The sequence below is a fragment of the Galeopterus variegatus genome, unplaced genomic scaffold (assembly GCF_000696425.1).
Source record: "Galeopterus variegatus unplaced genomic scaffold, G_variegatus-3.0.2 Scaffold1208, whole genome shotgun sequence".
Lineage (NCBI taxonomy): Eukaryota > Metazoa > Chordata > Mammalia > Dermoptera > Cynocephalidae > Galeopterus > Galeopterus variegatus.
The window spans coordinates 67,143-78,552 of record NW_007727319.1 but is presented as its reverse complement, the minus strand read 5'-3'; positions in this window follow the sequence as shown (position 1 = coordinate 78,552).

Below are 11,410 nucleotides of genomic sequence, written 5' to 3'. Positions count from 1 at the left end.
TTTATTGATTCTTAGGTTACATCTTATATAGGAAAAAGCAAGCATATTGTAAGGAGTTAGGAATGCAGGAATACGATAAGATCTTGAGAAGAAACAAAGTCAGAAAATCTCTGATGCAAAGAAGCCCCCAATCTTTACAAGAAAGCAGAAACTAGAAAGGAGATAAGAGGTCACTCTTGAGTAGACTTGCATAGCCAGGAGCACAGCGTCCCAGGCACAGATTATGAGGCAGATATCCCATAAGCACAGACATCTGACATAAGCAGATTGTCACGTAGGCCTGGTCACACAAGAAGGGGTGTGGGGCTATAGGTCCCCAACATTTTTCTTGCCAGGGTTATGCCCCGTTCCACCCCAAAACACAGAGGTGGTGGCCAGCAAATCTGGAAAAGTTGGAGAAGACCACATGACAGTGGCCTCACTGTGAAATATAAAGGAGCTTGGATTTTATCCAGTAAGCTACAGGAGCCATCAAAAAGTTTAAAGAAGAGGAGTGATGTGATCAGATTTGCATTTTTCAAACATTTCCTTAGCCTTGGAATGGGACATGGATTGGAGGATGACAAGGCTTTGGAAGCTGGGAGACTAGTGGGAAATTTTCACATCAAGTGAATGTTTGAAATAAAGGCAAGCCAGCAATGACAGAGTAGAGAATATGTATTTAACAGGTTAAATCTACGAGACTTGGTGATTGATTGCATGGGATGAGGTGGGGGCATGGAGGCAGGAAGAAGGAAGGAATCTAGGCCCTACAGTTACCACCTGACTTCAGGGATCCAGAAAGAAGGTCTGGAGCTAGGAACAGGGAAAGGGAAGGAGTCCGTGTTGGAACATTCTCAGTTGGAGCACCCACAGGGATATCCAGGTAGAGATGTCACATAGGAAATTAGGGCATTTGGGTCACTGACTCTGCGATCATGGGCATGTTACTTAACTTCTTAGAGCCTCGGTATACTTATTTGTCAAATGGGAATAATATTCTCTTCTCAGAGATTTTAATTAACTTATCCAAGTCTGCCCAGCATAAAACATTATCCTTAAACAGAGAAGTTTAGGATAGTGGGTCCTATTTACTCTAAGGGTGAGATCCCTAGGAGATCACTGACCCCAGGAACCTTCTTCTGTCACCCATGCTCCAACTCCTGCCTTATCCTTGGGAAGCCCAAAGGCTGTGCCCTGAGCAATTCAGCCCACTTAAGGGTTCAGGCCCTTTTTTTGGCCTTCGTACTTACCGTTCCTTCAGACTGGAACACATCCTTCCACTGGTTCACTTAAGGAGGTCTTTTTCATGCTTCAAGGCACTTCCTGTCACCTTCCCTGTGTGGTTTTATTTGCCTCATCTCCCTGGAGCAATTCAAATGTCATCTTGTAATAGATTTTTTTTTTTTTTTTTAAAGATGACCGGTAAGGGGATCTTAACACTTGAATTGGTGTTGTCAGCACCACGCTCAGCCAGTGAGCGAACCGGCCATCCCTATGTGGGATCCGAACCCGGGGCCTTGGTGTTATCAGCACCGCACTCTCCCGAGTGAGCCACGGGCCGGCCCATTGTAATAGATTTTCATCCTTTAGTCACCACATCGTCCTTTAAGTAGTTGAGGTGTATAGGACTTACTGATGTAACTGAAGCTGTCTAAATTTAGATACCACTGCAGTGTGTGCAGGTTACTAAACTATAATCTCTCAGCTCTGCACACCAAATCACTGCTTGGTCAGTAGCCTCCCTGTTAGCCTCTGCCAAGAATGCTTAAATCCAATTTTCAGTTTTCCAGCGCTTGTGGACTAGCCTCATTCTAATGGGTGCCTCCTTCCTCAAGGTCTGGTTCTCAAGTCCACAGAGCACCTTTTCCTATCTCAGAGACACCAGCCCCAGCAGAGCGTCACATCCTCCTCAGAGGACTTAGGAACATCCTCCATGTTTCTTTTTTTTTTCCTTTTTTGTCTTTTTTGTTTTTCCCGTAACCGGCAACGGATCGCAACCCTCAGTGTCGCGCCCGTACCGGACCGGGACCAGCAACGGGATCGCAACCCTCGGTGTTGCGCCCGCACCTTGCTCAGCCAGTGAGCGGCCGGTCTGTATGTGGGATCCGAACCCGCAGCGGGAGCGCCACCGCGCTCCCAAGCGGCGCACTGTAGCAGTGCGCCACCGGGCCGGCCCTGTGTTTCTAAGTTTTAATAATCCCAGCCCTTTATCCCAAATCCCTGGGTGGTGGCTGCTTCCAGCAATTGCTATCTCTGTGATAACTTAATGTTTATAGTGCGCCACCGGGCCGGCCCTGTGTTTCTAAGTTTTAATAATCCCAGCCCTTTATCCCAAACCCCTGGGTGGTGGCTGCTTCCAGCAATTGCTATCTCTGTGATAACTTAATGTTTACTTCCTGACTTTTCAGGAAACTTTCCTGTTATAAGGTTAACAACTTTATAACTAGTTAGCAATTCTATAAAATCCTCTTTATTCAAACTGGTATGGTTTCTTTCTCCTGATTGCACAATGATGGCACAAGGTGTTTATAATGTAAGTGTGTAACTGGCTTTTATCCACATATTTTATAGGATTGATGAGTCATTTTTGCTTGACGAGCCCCAGCTCTTGACTATCTGGCCATCCTTACTGTGATTATGCAGCACAATCCATAAATGTCTGCCCACTCTTGGTGTAACTAGGCTGCCCAGCCCACCTGCGTGAATTCTTTCCAGAGTCAGGACCCCACCTCTGGCCCCACTCAGAGGAGAGCCCAATGGAATCTGGCTGTTTTGCCAGCTTCAAGCTACTAATGAGGTTCACTCTTTCTACTGGCAGGATAAAAAATATCTGGACTTTGTCACATACCTGTGGTCCACCGGGATGTCGTCACCCTTCCTTCTCCACCGTCAGTAGCGGTGGAACTTGCCCTACATGCCGTTGCGCTTTTGTGTAGAGAAACCCCCCACTTTCTGCTGGGTTCTAGGAAGGCAGGAGGCAGCATTAAAGTTTATTTGTGTTTTATCCATACCTGTGTATTTGTGTCTCATCATAAAGGCCCTTTCATTTGGAGGAAAAAAAGTAATCTGCTTCCAGTTCCATCTCCAGAACTGACAAATTAGTTCTGATATGGTGTATAAGACATAGTATTCATCCTCAAGAAGCTTCAGTCTGCTGGGGAAGACAGACAATAGGTTTTTACAGGACACAGATTCTGGTGCAGAGAAAATAGAAATGAGTTAAATAAGAAGTTTATTTCTGGGGTTGGCTCATTAGGTCAGTTGGTTAGAGTGCAGTGCTGTAATACTAAGGTCAAGGGTTCAGATTCCCGAATCTGCCAGCTGCCAAAAAAGGAAGTTTATTCCTCTCATGAAACAGTCCAGACATAGGTTGAGGACCGGCAAGGCTACCCTATTCCATGAGGTTGTACACAGACCAAAGCTCTTTCTATCTCGGTGCACCACCCTACCTTGAAGGTTGCCATTGTCTACAAAGCCTAAGATAACCAGCTGTCCTGCTCACATTGCGATCGGCACAGTAAAAGAAGGGAAGAAGTTGCACACATCCCACTGGCCAGAGCGTAGTCACATGGCCACAACTATCTGCAAAGGATGCAGGGAAATATGGCCTTTATTCTAAGGGCAGCCATGTGCCCAGCTAAAAATTAGAAATTCTATCTTTACAGAAGAAGGAGGAAATGATATTGAGGGAAACTAGCAGCCTGTATCACAACAGACAACTATAATATTGTGTGTGGTAAGTGGTTCATGTAGAAGACGGGGCATAGTAATGAGAGGGCCTGAGAAGGCTTAAAGGAATAGGGAGAAAATGTCCCAGAGCTAAGATTTCTAAGGTGGAGCGTTCCACATGCTGACAAGGTCCAAACGTGGCATGGAGTGAGTGGCTGGAGTAGTAAGGGTAAGCCCAGTAGACCTGAGATTGGGTCAAAGATTTTTCAAGTTGGGAGGTTGAGTGATTGTTTACATGGGCTTGAACCGCACTCAAATAATGCTATCTACTAGGGTGGAGGGAAATACTGTGCAGAAGGCTGGTAGTTGACCGGACATAGTAATAGAGGTGAGAAAAGAGTCAAAGACCTCTCTAAATTTTCATTCTTGGGAAAAGGTAGAGTGAAAGTCCTACCCACAAAAATAGGATGTTGGGATGAGTACTATTTTATACATATTATATGAGGTCAAAGTGGGGGAGCTAAGTAAAGCTATCCCATGGATAGCTGAAAAAACAGGTTTACCCAAGTCTAGAGAGCTGAGTTACAAATAGTGCCTATCTTTTAAAATAACCAAGCCAATCATAAATCATTGCACATAAGGGGGGCAGCGGTTAGTGGCCCAGTTTGAATTTAAGTTGAGAATTCACAGAGATGTTGGTGAGGATAAGCCAATTTTCATAAAAGACTGAAGTACTGGGCCAGCCCGTGGCTCACTCGGTAGAGTGCGGAGCTGATAACACCAAGGCCACGGGTTCGGATCCTATATAGGGATGGCTGGTTTGCTCACTGGCTGAGCGTGGTGCTGACAACACCAAGCCAAGGGTTGAGATCCCCTTACCGGTCATCTTTAAAAAAAAAAAAAAAGACTGAAGTACCTTCTGGGGAAAAATATTACCCTACATTTATTGCTGAATTCACATAAATTTGTATATAACTGATAAATTTGTGGAAGAACCAAAGTGAAATTTATTTGCTAGTAGGCTGAGGATCCACCTTCAAGAAAACTTTCCCTAAAAGAAAGGAACCAGGCATCGTGAACAAATGCGATAAAGAAGCTTCGGTTATCAGAGGCTAGGGGTGATTCTGAGAACAGTGCAGTGTCAGCCATTTGGATTTAGTGATTAAGACAGTAGACTGCCAGTGTTAGTTGGGTAACATGAGCAAATTATTTAGCCTCTGAAGCCTCAGTTTCCTCCTCAGTAAAATGGAAACAATAATAGGATCTACTTTGTGCAGAATTAAAAGAATACTATTAAAAGGATTATAGAATAAGCCTTAAAGAATAATCATTAAAGGGCCTATCACACTGCTAAGCACATAATAAATGCTCAGTAATTATTGACTAAGCATAATAAAAATAAAAAGATTCCCCAGGCCCACACCACAATGAACCCATACCTGAGTCCTACAGAGAACAGAAGCCATAAAAAAAGAAAAAGCTCTGGGGTAAGCTTGGGCACATGGTGCTTTGTGAGCCCTCTAGCTGAATGCAACACCAAACTCCAAGGTGAGAGCATTCTTCCCCACCTCACATATGCCACACAGCTCTGGTTCTATGAAAACTGTATTATCAGGGGTGATATGAAGATGCAAGACTCAGACCCATGGCACTGGGACCTAGCAGGAGGGAGCAGGACCCAGAGAGTGTCCTGCAGAGGTAGCAAAGCAACAGCAGGGCCAGGCTGGAGAGTGTTAACTTCTAAGCACATGGTAGATGCCTCCTGGAGACTCCCAGAAATATTTTACAGGGTGAAGTCCTTCTGGAGTGGGTGAGATAAGAGCCTCTGTCATTAGAGTCATTATGACTGATATGATTCCATTTGTACTAATACAAGGTATCTCGGGTCACATGTGAGATGTCGCCTAAAAGGTCAACCCAAAAGGTATCTTGGGTCACATGTGATATGTTGCCCAAGAACCAATTATCATCATGTTGCAATCAACATCATCTTTGACAATACGAGGGCCCACACTGAATATAACCACCGAAACATGCTGCTTTGTTTGAATATAAGGACGCATCATTTTCCTGTGCCCAAGAAAAGTTTAATATAGTTTTATTTTGGCAATAAATCTATACAAACACAAAAAAAATATGGGTTCAGATGCAATGCTTCAGGTACTCCTAAGCAAAAGCCAGTGGGAAAAAATATATAAGATGACTGTGTATGACTGTGGCAGGGCTGGACATCAGGAAATAAGATTTTCTCTTCTTGTCCCAGCTACTTCCACATTTTAATAATAAATCCAATATTATTCATGGTCCGTTACTTTAGAGTACATGCTAGTAGGCTCTCACTTTAGACAAGCCAGAAGCACAAAGAGCTTGACTCTGAGGGTTCCACAAGTTTTTAAGTAATGATTCATGTAAATAAGGGGGATCCAAGCTATCCCATCCTCATTTCTACTAATGACTAAGATATCCATCAATCGTGGGGTTTATGAAAAATTTGTTTTGGTATCTCTTAATATACCTTGTCTAGAAGTTTGGTGAACTATGCTTGAAGGATGAGACAGTTTGAAATATTCCAGAGGGCCACCAATAACACACATTTATTTTTCTCTCAAACTCATTAAGAGGAAGACCAAATGTCTCAGCTGAGAAAAGAGCTAAGCCTCTCCTAAATTTATAGAAGAAAACTCCTTTTGGCCAATCCAGAGCCCCTTGAATCAAAAGAGAATTACAATGCCAATGCTTTTGTAGATAATAAATTGGTTCAGTCAAGGAAAGACTACAGATCTGACAAGGAAAAAAGGGCATGCTCAAGAGAAGATGAATTTTTACCATATTTCCTCACAGAAGACCACAATGAAAGAAAAATGACTTCATCAATCCCATTCTAGGGGCCCTGGTGAGGCTGAGGATAAAAGGAAGAAGATACTCAAACTGGCTTCCTGTCATGCAAGTTGCATCCATCAATCCAAGGGAGCATCAGAGAGGCGCATGCAATCACAGGTGACAGTGGATAAATCACAATTATCAAGACCTTATTAGCTATTGCCCTAGAGTTAAAGAGGGTCATTTGCCTCTATAGGGAAGCCATCAACTGCTTTGTATGGGCTACAACTTGTAAGGCCAAGGTCAAGGTGTAGTGATGGAAAATTAGGTTAGATATCATAAATCCACCAGCACCAATCCTTCTTATGTGAACTAGAGTGCTGTAAACTATTAGTCCTGAAGACAGGTTTGTGGGAAATATAACAGAATCTAAAATCATAGTGAACTTTCTGATGGATAATACAGCATAACATAACAACCTAGGAAAGATTGAACTTTCTTCACTTGATAAAAAGAAAATTGAATTCACCCTGCCTTGATACACATGGTTAATTCTTCAGACCAGTAAGTAGTCATTAAAAAGGAGGAAAAGACACTTTATAGAGGAAATATTCTCTCATTTTTCCTTCTCTTCTCTACCTATGGTCCAAGAGAACCTATGCCCTAAGTAAACAGAAAGTCACAAATAGCAGATACCATGAGGTTGGCACTGAATAATTCTGTCACAGTGCCTTTTTGTTTCCGTAACTAATTGCCAAAAAAAAAAAAAAACTACCAACACACACAGACACACACACATTATAATTCTTAACTTCCCAGATGAAAGATATGTTGTAACTTTTTAGAATTGTCAAAAAATATTAATAATTAGTAAATCTAGGTAAAGACTATATACATGCTACTTGTACCATTCAACTTTTCTGAATGACTGAAAATATTCTAATTAAAAAGTTAGAAAAAACTCTTGTCATAGTTGGTACTACAGTAAAAGGAGCTGTGGATTAATTCATGAATAATTTTGTGTACTCCCTGTATTTCTATTTTTCTAAGAGGATAGTTATTTGCATTTTTGCTGGCATAATAAATGGTTTCTATTTTTATGTATAGTGGAATTTTTATATCTAGATTGTACCAACCAGAAATATCTATAAATCAGCATTTTTATATTTATTACAACAAATAATCAATGACCCTACCTGTCCCTGTTTACCAGCCAAAAAAAACTTTTGAAAAATATAAGACAGATAGGCAAAATTTAATGTCATCTCTGATGACTGTCTTTAAAGTAGTTGATGTATTAGTCTGTTTCCGCGGCTTATAACAAAATACCTGAACCTGGGTGATTTATAAGGAAAAAGAAATTTATTGCTTACAGTTTTGGAGGCTCGGAAGTCCAAAGTCCAAGGAATACATGTGGTGGTGGAAACAGTGACCTCTCACATTGCAAGATGTGGAAGAAGAGAGAGCAGAGAGTAACCTCCTCATTCACTCTCTTCTTAAAGCCCTCTAAACCACGCCCCTGACCACCATTATTAATCCAATCTTTACATCATGGTCCTACAATCTAATCACCTCTTTTTTTTTTTTTTTTTTTTTAAAAAGATGACCGGTAAGGGGATCTTAACCCTTAACTTGGTGTTGTCAGCATCACGCTCAGCCAGTGAGCGAACCGGCCATCCCTATATGGGATCCGAACCCGGGGCCTTGGTGTTATCAACATCGCACTCTCCCGAGTGAGCCACGGGCTGACCCAATCTAATCACCTCTTTAAGGCTCCACCTTTCAACCACCATAATAGGATTTCCCACCTTCAACACTCACAGTGGGAATTAAGTTTTGGGGGAACATCCAACCCAAAGTAGTTGAACCAAGTAAGAAAAAAGAAATTAATTTTCTAAACTTTATACAGCTGAAAAAGCATAAAGCTTTATTAAGTTCATGAAAAATGACAGATATTTCTAAAATGAGTCTTATTTAGAAAGGTCAGAAGTTAAAGGTTGTTCTTAAAAATCAAACAGCAAGCTCTCTCAGGTCCTCGCTTCCAAGATGACAAAGGAAAGAAGAAACAACAATCATACCAAAAAGGGCCATGGCCATGTGCAGACTATTCACTGCAAACACTGTGCCCAATGTGTTCCAAGGACAAGGCCATTAAAAAGTTTATCTTTTAGAGCAGAGGCCACAGCCATCAGAAATACTTCAGAAGTGAATATCTTCAACACCTATGTGCTTCCCAAGCTATATTTGAAAGTACATTACTGTGAGTTGTATCATTCATAGCAAGGTAGTCAGGAATTGTTCACATGAAGCCCAGAAAGACTGAATGCCCCCACCCCAATTTGGACCTCTGGGTGCTACCCTACAATCTCCACCAAAGCGCAAAGAGGTGAAGTGGGCAGAAAACCACAATGCAACAACTTGGACTTCTTGAAAGATAAGCAATAAATGGAGAACATGAACAAACACTGCTTTCCATGAATTTTGAGGGCTCTCTTAAACCATAAGGACATTGCTTTAAATAATGAGAAAAAGTGTTGAGACATCTTAGGTGAAGTGGGATTTGGTTTGAGGTATGTTTTTTGCTCTTGGGTTTTCATGACAAAAACATGACACTTTTTTCTGGCTCATGTTTCTTATATTCTCCCTACTTTTCATAAGCTTTTTTTGTATGGAATGGCCTGTATGAAGCTGCATTGGCACTATGGCTGCTGATGGACTATTGTTAGTGGCTGCCTTCAACCCTGTCACTCAGAGGGGCTCTGTTCCATGAGAGCCACCTGCACCAAAAGAACAGAGTTAGGGGTTTCTAGCTAGATTTCAGCCTCTCAGAGCAATATCAGCATTGAGAAGTATCCATTCCCAGCCTCTCATCTTTACAGAGGAGACTGACTAGATGGCCGGAAGCCATGGAAAATGGTCACAGAACCCCAGGAGGTTGATGCTCCTTCTGTAAATCTCTTTGGATGCTGTGCTTGTACTTGATTATGACTGGACTGAAGCATGGTGTTTGCATAATGATCGTAGCCTTGTTTTTAGTTTTTATGCATTCTTGGTGCACAATGTAGTTATTCTCCCAATGAGCAATCAGTCCGCGTATCTAAGTGTGGCTCTAATTCAGCATCCCCGTTGCACAGATCCAGTCTGAAAGGTGAGAACAATGTGGAAACTCATGAACTGAACTTGCCTGCTGAAGCACGTCTCCTTCCATTGTCACCTTCTGGTTTAGGGAGCACTTAGGTCAGGCCTGAAGTTTTCCCTCCTTTTTCTGAAATAGTGCAGAAAACCAGATCTCATTTAAAAAAAAGAAAAAGAAAAAACCAAACAACTTGTAGGAAGACAGAGTGGGATGGGTACAATTTTTAGTAAAAACATTATTTTGTTCATTAAAAAAAAATTTTCCATCTATATAAATTTCAAAATTAGGCAAAACTAAACCATATTATTTTATGGATACATGCATAGGTGTTAAAAAATCTAAATACATGGAAAAAATCATTATCAAAACATCAAGATAGTGATTACCCATAGAGCAGTGCTGCCTAATATAAGTATAAATATAATGTGAACCACAAAAGCAAGCTGTAATTCTAAATTTTCTACTAGCCACATTAAGTGAAGTAAAAAACAAAACAAAAAAAGGTGAAATTCCTAATACATTTTATTTAACCCAATATATTCAAAATATCATCATTTCAATATGTAATCAACACAAAAAGTATTAATGAGATGCTTTATATATATTTTTTTTTACACTAAGTCTTCAAAATCAAGTGTGAATTTTCCACTTACAGCACATATCAACTCAAACTAACCATATTTCGAGTGCTCAGTAGCCACATGTGGCTAGTGGCTACCACATTGGACAGCCCAGTTCTAGTAGATATGAGGTTTAGGAAAGGGGTCACCTCTGGAGGACAGAGAGAAGTAGAATTGTAATTGGGAAGGACATGTGCAGACTTCTGGGAAATAAGCATTGTTATCCTTCTTGGCATGAGTGATGGTTACATGAGTATTTGCTTCATAATTACTCATTAAACTATATATTTGAATGTTATAAACTTTTTGATTGTTTTGTTTCACAAAAAAAAAGAAGTTTAAAAATACCAAGTGTATAAACTTGTACATTTATCATTATAAACTTACCAGATCAAATGATACAAACAAAACATTGACTAATACTAAATTACTTTCCAAATGCTTGTACCGATTCTTACTCCTACCAATAACAGTGACTGAGAATTCCCATTTCTTTGCATTCATACCAACATTGGATTTTATCAATTTTAGGATATTAGTGTAATATTTTGTAATATGTGTAAGAAGATATTTGAAGAGTTAGGGTCATTCAATGACTATTTGAAGAAATTACAAAATATTCCACTCATTATAAGTTCTCCTTTATTATGTGTAGGCCTTAATGATCAGGCAATTGATCCTTTTCACACCTCTGAAATACATGGGGCTTCTGCATTCTTGGGCTGCCATTGCCCTGTACCAGCAACTTCACCCTGCAGCTGGATAGTATGTGAATAGCCTTCCCATGAAAATGCACACTCCTACCCTCATACTGACTGAACATTTTAGTCTGTGATCCTTCACCTCAGTGCTGTTCATACTGTCAAAGTTTGTCTTGAGTTATGGCCAAATGCAAAGACCCCAGAGCCAAAGATGGTCCTGATTCCAAGGAATGCAAACCTTCCCATGTTGGCACTAGCCCAGCCTTTCTCCTCTCAAATGTCATACTCTTGTTTCCTTTTATCTGACATTTTTAAATGTTTAAAATACATGTTTCAAACACCCATAATAAAATTGCCTTCAGAGATGAATTATTAGCCACATAAGAAAAATGGGTTTCACATGGATATTCAACACTGTACCCCACAGATATGTACAATCAATTATGTTCCAATATTTTTTAAATGAGAAAAAAAAGAAAAAA